The sequence below is a fragment of the Pteropus alecto genome, unplaced genomic scaffold (assembly GCF_000325575.1).
Source record: "Pteropus alecto unplaced genomic scaffold, ASM32557v1 scaffold13, whole genome shotgun sequence".
Classification (NCBI taxonomy): Eukaryota; Metazoa; Chordata; class Mammalia; order Chiroptera; family Pteropodidae; genus Pteropus; species Pteropus alecto.
In genome coordinates, this window is record NW_006434373.1 from 11835393 (window position 1) to 11844280 (window position 8888).

The 8888-nt window shown below is 38.9% G+C and overlaps 1 pseudogene; it reads left to right on the forward strand.

The window, feature by feature from the left end:
• The first annotated feature begins 7029 nt into the window (after nucleotides 1-7029).
• Nucleotides 7030-7148, forward strand: LOC112477827 (annotated as a pseudogene).
• Nucleotides 7149-8888: the final 1740 nt, after the last annotated feature.

An 8888-nucleotide genomic window follows, 5' to 3' on the forward strand; every position in this document is an offset into this window, starting at 1 on the left:
GCAAGTTAGATACAAAGAAGATGAACTTTGGGGTCCCAGGTCCTCTCCCACATCTGCCCCAACTGCCAACAGAGAGTTTTATTATCCAAAGAAATTGAACCAGGGAAATCAGAAAGGCACATAACACCAGGCACAATGAGAAAGAGTGATCTGATTCATGGCTGAAAACACAGTAAGAAGTGGTGGGAATTAAGGAAAAGTCTACCTACTACCCCATGGGACCCACAGTCTCCTTCCTCCATCCTGCTTCCAAAAACTTGTAGCTTACCCCGGGCCTATTCCAGGTAAAGCTGGTGAAATTATTCTCTGGGGAATCTCAACAAACAGAAATATTGACATTTGTGGGTTTCCTCTAACAAAAATACCAGTCACCGCTTCACACTTTAAAGAAAAATTAATAATTGACAAGCCCTGTCCACGTGCAGAGATTCAGATCTGATTTTTGTACTGACTCTTAATACCTGCTCTTGATAAATAGCCAAGGATCAGTAAACATTTAAGGAAGCCTATAAAACGAAAGTTGGGACCAAAACACAGAGGAGAAAAAGGGTCTTCTGAAAGCAAGCAGATGTTATAGGGAGAAGAGGGGGGAAAATTGTTTAATCTAGAATTAATATTCCTAGAGAGAATATCATATCTCAAAGTATAGGGAGAGATGCTATGAAAAGAGGCCAACAACTCTTAGAAATTAATGACACAGATAACTGACATTTTTGTTTCTATAGTTAGTTGAACAGTTAGTCGGAGGAAATTTCATAGCAAGTAGAGCAAAAAATAAATACATGGAAATTTAAGAAGATAATAAGGAATTATCTAAAAGGCCTTATACTTGGATAATAGGAATTACAGAAAGAGAGAATTAAGAAATATATACGCACATAAATTTTTTTAATTCAAGAAATGTCCCAGAGTGATAGACCAGGGTCTCCAGACTAAAAAGAAAAGCAAATGTCCAGCATAAGTAATTTAAAAAGGACCCACTAGAATATATGCCAAAAACTAATTAAGTGAATCTTTTGAAATGTTTCAGAGAGAAAGAGAAAGAAAATAAATCACATACAAAGGATGCCAGAAGACAAGAGAGCAATGTCTTCAAAATTTCAAGGCTAATATGTTCAATTCCACATGCAGTAAAATTATCAAACAAATCTAAGGATACATTAGAGATTTTTACAGACAAAGATTCAAAGGAATTTAGCTCCCTTGCACCTTTCTGAGAAAGCTACTGGAGTATGTCTTCTATCAAAAAAAAAAAATGGAGTAAACCATAAAATTAGAGTTTATAGAATCCAGAAAAGAGTGAGTAGAGGAAAGGAGACCAGTGAAGGAAAGTGTCTGAATGATGGTTATGTACTAGGCCTGGAATACAACTCATTTCAGACAGGAGTTAGAGGGTGGGGGTGCTACAGACAGTGGTACATTAGACAGAAAACTGAATGCTATGTGATGTGTTTTAAAGTTGGTAAAAATTAGCTGAAAGAAAATTGACAGGTCTGTTGAAGTGATTTGGAAGAAATTAGCAATGTGTACACATAAAATCAAGAAAATTTTTAAGAAATGAATTATCCCCAGGAAAAACAAAGTGTTTGAAGAAAACAATCATAAGACAGAGTCTGGCTCAGCAGTAAACACTTCACACAATGACGATAACATACACGCCAACTACTGAGTTCACCAAACACTGCACTGTAACCACATTGGGAGGGGGAGGGAAGGAGAACACGGGTGAGGTAGGGTTCAGAGAGCTAAGTCACTTCCACAGTAAGAAGTACAGAGGACCTGTAAGTTTTAACTTCTTCTTCAATGGCCTTTCAACTCATCTTGTTTTCAGATCTTTCGCCTCGCCCACGAGGACTCCCTACACATTGAAAGAGGGGCTCCACCAAAATGAGGAAGAAATGTGGAAATAGAAAAACATAGGCTCCAGGAAACAGATTTCAGGAAGAGAAGCAAGGGGAATTCCAGAGTAATGTTGGAGAGATCCCTGACGCTGACCAGGCCAGATTTCCTCCATCGGGAGACAGAAGCAAAGGAATGGCTGGGGCAACCGTGAGGCAGACCACAGGACGCTGAGCAGGCCAGAGGGAAACCCAGCCCAGACTGGAGCAGCTCAGAGGACTTCCAGACAAATCTCAAGAATAAAACACAGACTATCTGAGCACCTGATGAATTTGAATATACTGAAAGGTATTTAGGCAAGAGGTGAGAGTCTTGGAATGAACTGGATAAGATATGGAAAATGAAGCGAAGGAAAAGCTAGAGAATTATTAACTCCAAGGAAAGCAAAATTGGGCAAAATGAAAAACAGCCATGGTATAAACATGAGCCACACTGCTCCGTGGTCAATAGTCAAAGCAGAGTCTATTACAAGAGCATGACTCCAAGCACTAAGCTATTGGGAGGTTTCTTTTTTATTCTTGTATAGTTGCACATCATTCCCACAGATTATTATTAGAAAAAAAAATAAAGTTATATCCCACATTACTCTTTGAAGCAACATAAATTAAAAAAAAAAGTTCTAAGAAAATATGAGATTTTTTAAAAATGCCCTCAGACTGAGGAAGATCTCTCTAAACACGACCTAGATCCCAGATGTCATAAAAGAAAACACTGATGATAAAGTACAAAGCTAAAAAGCAAAGTACAGAGTAGGACAAAGCATTTGTAATACATCTGAGGAAGAGGTAATTTTCTCCATATGCAAAGGAACGCCTACAAATCAATAAGAAAAATATTAACTTAATATTTACTTAATTACAACCTAACAGAAAAATGAGCAAAAGACAGGAACAGGTAGTAGACATAAAGCCAAGAAAATCCACATGGCTTGCCAACACTGAAAGTATGTCCAACCTCAACCAGTAAGAAGAAAAATGCACAATGACAATTAAGAAAAACTGACTATCAGATTTAGAAAGATGAAAACTAACAGGCAGTTTAGCATGTGATTAAGATTCAAACTGCCACTTACCGGATGTGGCCCTTGGGCAGCTTACATCATGCCTAGTGCCTCAATTTTCTCATATATAAAGCTGTGATAATGATAGTACCTCTAAGGGCTGCTCTGAGGATTAAATTAGTTAATATTTGTAAATCATCTGAAATAGTTCCCAGTACAAAGTAAGCACTACATAAGAGTTGGTTAAAAAAAAAAAAAATGAGTATAAACTTTTAGAGGACAATATGGTGGTATCTATCGACATTAAAAGCAAACATACCCTTTGACCACAGATTTAGAATTTATATTTCGGATATACACACAAAGAGACAACAAGAATCTTCACTGCAGCATTATTTATAACAGCAAAATATTCAAAACAACCTAAATGTCTATCAACAGGGATAACTTTACAAACAATTAAAGATACCCCTATAAAATGGAATATTATGTGCCAATAAAAAAGATGAGGGAGATCTTTATTTACTCACACAGAACAATCTTCAGGGTGTATTAAGTGAAGAGAACGATACGACACAGTATATAATATATGCTACTATTTATGTTGTCTACGTAGAATCATGAATGATTCTTTCCAAAGTATTGGAAAAATCTCTTAAAGAGAGTACTTTTTCCCATATGACTTTATTTTCACTATTTGCTTAACAAACCTTGTTCCCAAAGCATTGTGTTAAAACAAACTTCAGTCAAACAAAGTAAACAGCCTTGAACTCTGAATTAGTGGTGTTTAAAACCAAGGTATGTTGGTCCAACTGTGGAGTGGCATGTTCACAACATCTATTAAGACTTCAGTAGTTACAATTCATCTTAAAGCACTGATGTTTCTTAAAAAATATTTCATCTCCTTTCATATCACCATAATGTGCCAAGTTGCAGTACAATTTAAATTTTAAAAAAGATAAATAACACAAATTCAAAAGAAAAAAAACTCAGAAGTAGAAATTTAAATCAAACTTAAACATCATAGTATTTTGGACATAAATGATAAGATTAAAGAAGAATAATATTACTCACTTTGGACAACTGTAACTGCTGAACATTTTGGCCCAACAGACTGGCTATATTTCAGAGAGACAGAGACAGACTCCCCTCTCACACAAAAATACACATTAGACAACAAAAGAGGAAGCTACAATAGCAATGAAGAATACAATATAATTCTTAAAACAATTAAGAATATGAGCTTGTTTCATATTTTGAAAAAAAATCTAAGCTCTCTAACAGATTCATAATGCCTCCACTGGATTCATAGCAGTTGGTAAAAATGCATATAAAGCGAAGACCACAGATGTGTCCCTTTGCTGTGTAACCAAATACAAATCAAGAGTCCAGAAATTCAATCGGGAAGAATCAAGAGATTTTGACTTCAACATAAACCCACCAAGAACACCCCAGACTTTCTGGCTCTTTTGGTCTCAAATTAATGTGCTCTTTGCCCCATTCTCAAAACAAGAGTCCCTGAAACTGCTCAGTGGTTGTCAGGTAAACAGAATCCAGATGTTCAGCCAACTTCTGTATGGTTTAAACAAATGGCACGCCTTCACAAGGTGGCCATCAAACCAACAAACGTTAATGGAGGCGGAATATCCATATGTCAATTTCCTGGTCCTTTCTTTCCCTCCCCTCCCCCTTAATGCTATTAGGCATACTGTCCACTAAAATAAGACTATTTACTGGAGTTGGTGCCAACAACATTACTCATAGACTCAAGCAATCCAGTCACTTACTCAGAGACTCAAGCAATCCAGTCATTTACTCAGAGTTCAGTTAAAGAGGAGTAATGAGAAGTATTAGAAGAGCCCATGTTAGGTTTAAGTTACAGGCCAACAATATAGGATATCGTGGCCCCCAAACAAGACTTTTCCCCCTCTAACTGGGTGTTTTGTTTTTACGATTTTGAAGCTCCTGATGTGCAAGGCGCCCCAGCCATTCACAGAACACTGTTAAAGAATCTCCAATGTTAAGAGAGGTTAACCGGGCCTATACTGAGAGAGGCTGAAATGAACTCCAGAAGCTAAAGGACAGGTACTCTAAAGTAGAGGAACAGTGTCTGAGGGAGAGGGTGATGCCTAAGTTTGGATTTGCCATCAATGTGTGACAATAAATTCAAGGCTTTTACAGACCAAGGGGGTGAAACTGCTGGTGAGAAGGTCAGCTGAGGTTGGAAAGGTTCAAGGTAATTTTACCAAGATGAACCCCCCAAAGGAGGGGTCTCATTTTCCTTCATTCAACAAAGATTTAATGACCACCGACAATGGGCCATGGCCTGTGCTAGCAGTAGCTATAGAGTGAACAACATAAACCAGCATCTGCAGGTACAGAAGGGCAAGGTGATTTTTTTCAGCAACACAGCACTGAGAAAGCAGACATAGTCCCAATTCTCGTTCACCCACTTCCTTGGAAATTCTGCACCACTTCGTAGCCCTCAAGCTGGCAAACAGGCACGCCCCACAGTTTTAACTGCCAGAAGCATCCATCAGAATTAGGTGTTTCCTTTAACACTCAAGACTGTTCTGGAAACACTCCTACTACAATTCTATTTTCTAACTCGTGAAGAAGGCTGAACACTTCTAATAGAAAATGGATCCCAAAACCCCTCCCCCAAATGCCATTGAGAAAAAAAATCCAGTGATAAAAGAGAGAGACAGGGCGGGAGGAGTTTTCTTAGCTCCTAAATACTTCTAAGCACATTCTGGGAAATCTCCACATGATAAATATTCAAAAAGCAAGTCATCTGGGGACCACCCCTCCCTACTGTGAGCTCAGCCGCATTCCTCTGAGGAAAGGTCAACAGGAAATGACCTCAGGAGAGCTTTGGCCTTAATCAAATTAATTTAAGGATTACTAAAGCCAGATTAAGGAGGGGAGAAATTCACAAAACATATGTATAATATACTATAAACTTGGAAAAAATTAAACATTGTAAAAAAATCTAAAAATTTAACATGCTGGATGTTGATGATGAGGGAAGGCAGAGGACATATGGGAGCCTTCTGTACTTTCTAATCCATTTTGCCGTGAATCCAAAACGGCTATAAAAAATAAAGTCGATTTGTTTTAATGAAGGAAAAGAAAAACTATACAGGCAAATATGAAGAAGAAAGCAACCTGAGTATGTGTTGCCTGACTACTTGTCTTCACCTTTCAAAGTTTCTATGATGACTCTATTATTTTTGCAATTAAAAAGACACACGAAAATAAATAACGTTATTTTTAAATGCTTAATTTTTTTTAAAGACTCGGTTAAACACAGCCAATTCAAACATAAAATACATTAGGCTAGACTTGTGATCTCTTTAGGACACCCAGGCTACCCAAGCCATTCTGCAAGCAGCGCAGGGGAGGGCCGGCCAGCCATTGCCCTGCACCAGGCTGGCCCACGCTGCCGCCTTGCGCTCCGCTGGCCTGTCATCAGGCCGATGACCAACAGCATCTCCCTACCAGAGAGCCGGCATCAGCATTTGGACAAAGCCTCATTTCACAGCTCTTTTATTATGTGGCTTCGATTAAAAAAGAGAACTCCCTCCCACTACTGCCCACCCCAAAGTATTAATACCAAGCTACAGAAAACCCAGCTTCCTGGCTACAGTGACTGACAGGTAGGTCTTCATCTGACCCGGGCTTCAGTTTCTCAAAACCAAACTGCTCCGAGTAACCTATGGTACCGACAGCTGTGTCTATCAGAGGCAGGGCAGTGTCTTCAGAGGTAAAGCCAAGGTAACACGTGTCTTTAAGACTGATTCATCCCCCAAAATGCCACAAAGGGGGAAAAAACAGTATCCCAGTGCTGAAAACAATGATGGAATTCTCCGTTGGCTGATTAAGCTGTCAGCATTCTGAGAGCAGAACTGCTTGCTACTTAGGACTAAGGTGAGGCAGGTTAGGCATCAAACACTCTATAATTAATTTTTAATGAATATTTTTTTAATCAAGTAAAAAAATTCATGATAGACAAATTAACACAATTTTTAAATAAAGATGGGCTGTGACCCTGAACTTGCAGGATCAATCTCACCACGTCCTCATTCCAGCATGCTCCAGTAAAAAGACCCCAAACCGAGCCACAAAGAGCCTACGGCCATGCCACCCTGCACAAGCCCAACCCACTCTGATCTTGGAAGCTAAGCAAGGTCAGGCCTGGTTAGTACTTGGATGGGAGACCACCTAGAAAGACCAGGTGCTGTAGGCTTAAAAAATAAGGGACTGTAAACTGACAAGGTCCTTGCAATCTGTGTGGTCAACCAAGGGTTGCCTTGCCTTAAAAAAAAAAAAAAAAGAGAGAGAGTAAACTTTAGAAAAACCTGATTTCACTTATTAGCTGTGTGATCTTGGACACATTACCCAATAATCTAAGTCTCTAAGTCTCAGTTTCCTCTTCTGTAAAATGGAGATACTACCTTCCTCACTGACTAAATGATCAAATTAAAAAAATAGGCAGGGTGCCAACTACACTCTCTAGCACAGCACCTAGCATGAAGCCAGCCGGAAGTTCACATCAGGTAGCCCAACTCCAAGGAGAAGCCAGACCATGTGTTCTATGTGCTGTTTGCCTGCCTAGTTCACTCGGTTGACTTTCGAGCAATTTTCAGATGGTTTTGATGAGTTATTAGATTTTCCATACCATCACCCTAAAGACAGATTTTTCTTATCATCTCTTCGGTCTTCAGAAATGACGGCCATTCCTAGCGCTGAATAACGCTGGGGGAGTTAAAGCAAGTGGGGACTGGAAAACAGAAATGATGGCCACCCTGGTTAGCTCCTCAAGGTGAACAGGCAGGTGATGCCCAAGCAGCATGGCACGACTAGAAGCCCAAACCTGTGACCTGTGATCCTCAGCATTTTCCTTCCACAGTGAAGCATGGTAATTTTTTAAATAAAAGGAATCAAACCACCTGGACAGTTTATCCCCTGCAGTTTTTGCTAATTTACACACAAGCCTGGGAGCCTGGTAGTAATGCTTACGAATTCATGCTTATGAGTCATTCTATCTCTGAAACAAAAGCACCCCACTGATCTGGACTACAGACCTCAGGCAACCTTGAACTTCCAAACCAGAATAAAGAAATACCTTTTGATAATCATCTCCCTTAGAAGATAATCATCTGCCTCTCTCTCACCCAAGTGTCAGGAGCATCTATATTCCTTTGTTATGTGCCTTGGAAACACCAGGAAAAAGAAAATGGTCTTCTAGTAGATAGTTTCAATAATATGGCAGGAAAAGATGTGCAATGCTCAAATTATGTCTCACATGACTGTTTACACATATCAGGCTTAATAATCTCTAGGGAAAAAAATCTTAAAAGGTTTTCCTTTTCTTCTATGTCTGAAAAATAGTTTACTTTGTCATTTTAAATAACGTGGCTGGCTAATTACAAAAGCAATAAAAATTCATTAGGGGAAATTTAGAAAAAACAAAAAAGTTCAAGAAATAAAAAACACTCGCATTAGTCTTATCTAAAGAAAACCATGGGTAAAACCGTTTCTCAATGCGCATAAATATATATCTTACATAGATATATTTTAATTTTAAACACATGTGCTCATCTCTTAAGTAGCAAAACAAAAGTATAATCACAAGAGGCAGGCGACCCCCAGACACAAGACAATGAATAGCATTAAAGTCATACCCTCTTCATGCTGTAGAAGGCCAAAGTGAGACTACATTTTACAAAGAAATGACTTGTGACAAAGTCTACCTTTTAAGAGAGTTTAGCTCTAACAAATATTTATTGAGCACCTACTGTTTTCAGGGCACTTTGCCAGGCACTGGGAATGCAGAGTTGTAAAATACTTAAGAACTTGCTCTCGGTGAGTGGGGAAAGACTTTCTGAGCTTCTTCCCTGATTCTGCCAATTATAAGCTGTGTGACCTCAGGCAAATCATTTAACATTTCTGTGCCTCAGTTTCCTCTGATATAAAATTGGGATTA